General features: G+C 42.8%; 1 long non-coding RNA gene across 1 annotated transcript; it reads left to right on the top strand.

Annotated features, from left to right (window-relative positions):
• The first annotated feature begins 669 nt into the window (after positions 1 to 669).
• Positions 670 to 1,460, top strand: LOC119004922. Its single transcript, XR_005070344.1, has 3 exons — positions 670 to 737; positions 824 to 1,013; positions 1,135 to 1,460. It is a non-coding gene; the product is annotated as an uncharacterized LOC119004922 (long non-coding RNA).
• The last annotated feature ends 368 nt before the right edge of the window (positions 1,461 to 1,828 follow it).

The raw sequence follows: 1,828 nt of genomic DNA, 5'->3' as shown, positions 1-1,828 counted from the left end.
TGAGAAGAAGTCTAATTATACCCTGTAGAAACGTTCACTCTTGTTCTCCTCTGGACGTTTTTTCAACGAGTGTTTCAAATGCGTCTTTGAACAATGATGTTAACGAGGTAATGAACCGGCAGTTGCACATTTCATTGATCTCAAACATGATATTTTATCGCTCAGGTTTCAGGGCTTTGAGAAGATGATTCTGCCAGACGGAGGACTGAACATTAATATTGTCTGTTTGATTAACTAACTTTGAACGAGTCATGAAGGATGAAGACCGACGTTTTCATTTATTAGATCAAATATTCTGAGTTTCCCTTGACTTTTTCTTTTGTGAACAAAGACCAGGCTGAGTAGTGTCTATTTAAGATCCTTGAATCATTTGAAAACTGTCTTCACAAAGATCCAGGGAGACCAAAACTTTTAGCATCTCTAATCTCCGTCCGATGAGACTGAAGAAGCTCCTGGTTGTTTAGAAGCTGCAAACACATTAAAAAAAGGACATCTGACTGAGTTATTCATGATGTTTTTAAATATTGAAAGCGTTTGAGACACATTAAAGAAAGAGCGTCTGACTGATGGCTCTCTGGAACAGATCTGAGTGTAGCTGCTGAGTCACTGATGGACTCCGAGGTCGTTACTGCTGATTGATGCAGCCGTGAGTGATGGAGCTGCTGGTCAGTCGTTACAGGAAAGAAACAAACCGAGAGCAGCTGAGAGGTGATTCATGAGAAGCTTTTGTTTAGATTGTAAGGCCGCTTCCTTCTCTGGAAACACACACACTCTCTTTCAGACTCTTCCCGTATGTGTTGACTGAATTGGTTTTTCCTGTCAGTTTGTTTTTATTCTACAGGCTGAATTCATCGTCCTGCTGAGAATCCAGAGCAGTTTAATAAAAGAGCAGAAGTTTCCTGAAGTGTCTCATCGCGTTAAGAGGAGTCCTGACCTTAAAGGAGACGGTTCAGAGACGCGCAGTCACTTCCTTTTAGAGAATACGATGAGAAGATGCACTGAAATCTCAGTCGGTGTGTTTGGAGTCTGGATCTGGTTAGCTTAGCTTAGCAACAGTGAGGCTGCCTCAGTTGAAAAAATGTCTTTCTTTCTTTTCTTTGATGACGACAGTTTAACATGAAATCTTTTGTTCAGGTTGCCAGGTTTGGTACCACTGTGTCTGAACAGAGACCCAAACTAAAGCTTCATCTTTCGACAAACTGATCAGCGGGGGGTTCCCAACACGCCCCACACACGGACCAGGGAGTGACACTCCCACACTGCTGCACCATTCTGATGGCGGATCCATGAACACTGATCTGACCTGAACAGTTTTCAGTTCTCAGCTGCCTTTTCCTGTGAATGTATGAATCATGATTTTACTATATAACTGCCAAACTGTTCCTTCCTGACATTTACCTGTCTGCAGTCGTTTTCTATGCTACCTTGTTCCGACCCTGTGACCTGTGATATGATAAAGATAAAAAGATCTGATTCTGCTGTTTAGCTGTTTATTGGCTGTTTTCATCACACCATCATTACGTGATGACGAATTCACTGCAGAACAGTCATCGCTGTTTGATTTATAAACTGTGTGTGTGTGTGTGTGTGTGTGTTGATGTCAGAGTCACACCTCAGTCTTCCTGTTTGAAATGACAAACACACCTGGGTGGAGTGAAGGTTGTTGGAGGAGAGGATCATGGGAAATTAGCGCCGTGGCCCTGATACAGAAGATGACTTTAGTATTCACTGGATGCAGGAAAACAGCTGCTACACACACACACACACACACACACACACACACACACACACACACACACACACACACACACACACACACCTCCTTCCT

The sequence above is a fragment of the Acanthopagrus latus genome, chromosome 16 (genome assembly GCF_904848185.1).
Source record: "Acanthopagrus latus isolate v.2019 chromosome 16, fAcaLat1.1, whole genome shotgun sequence".
Lineage (NCBI taxonomy): Eukaryota > Metazoa > Chordata > Actinopteri > Spariformes > Sparidae > Acanthopagrus > Acanthopagrus latus.
The sequence above is the reverse complement of the archived record's forward strand: the minus strand, read 5'-3'. Positions and strand labels throughout refer to the sequence as shown.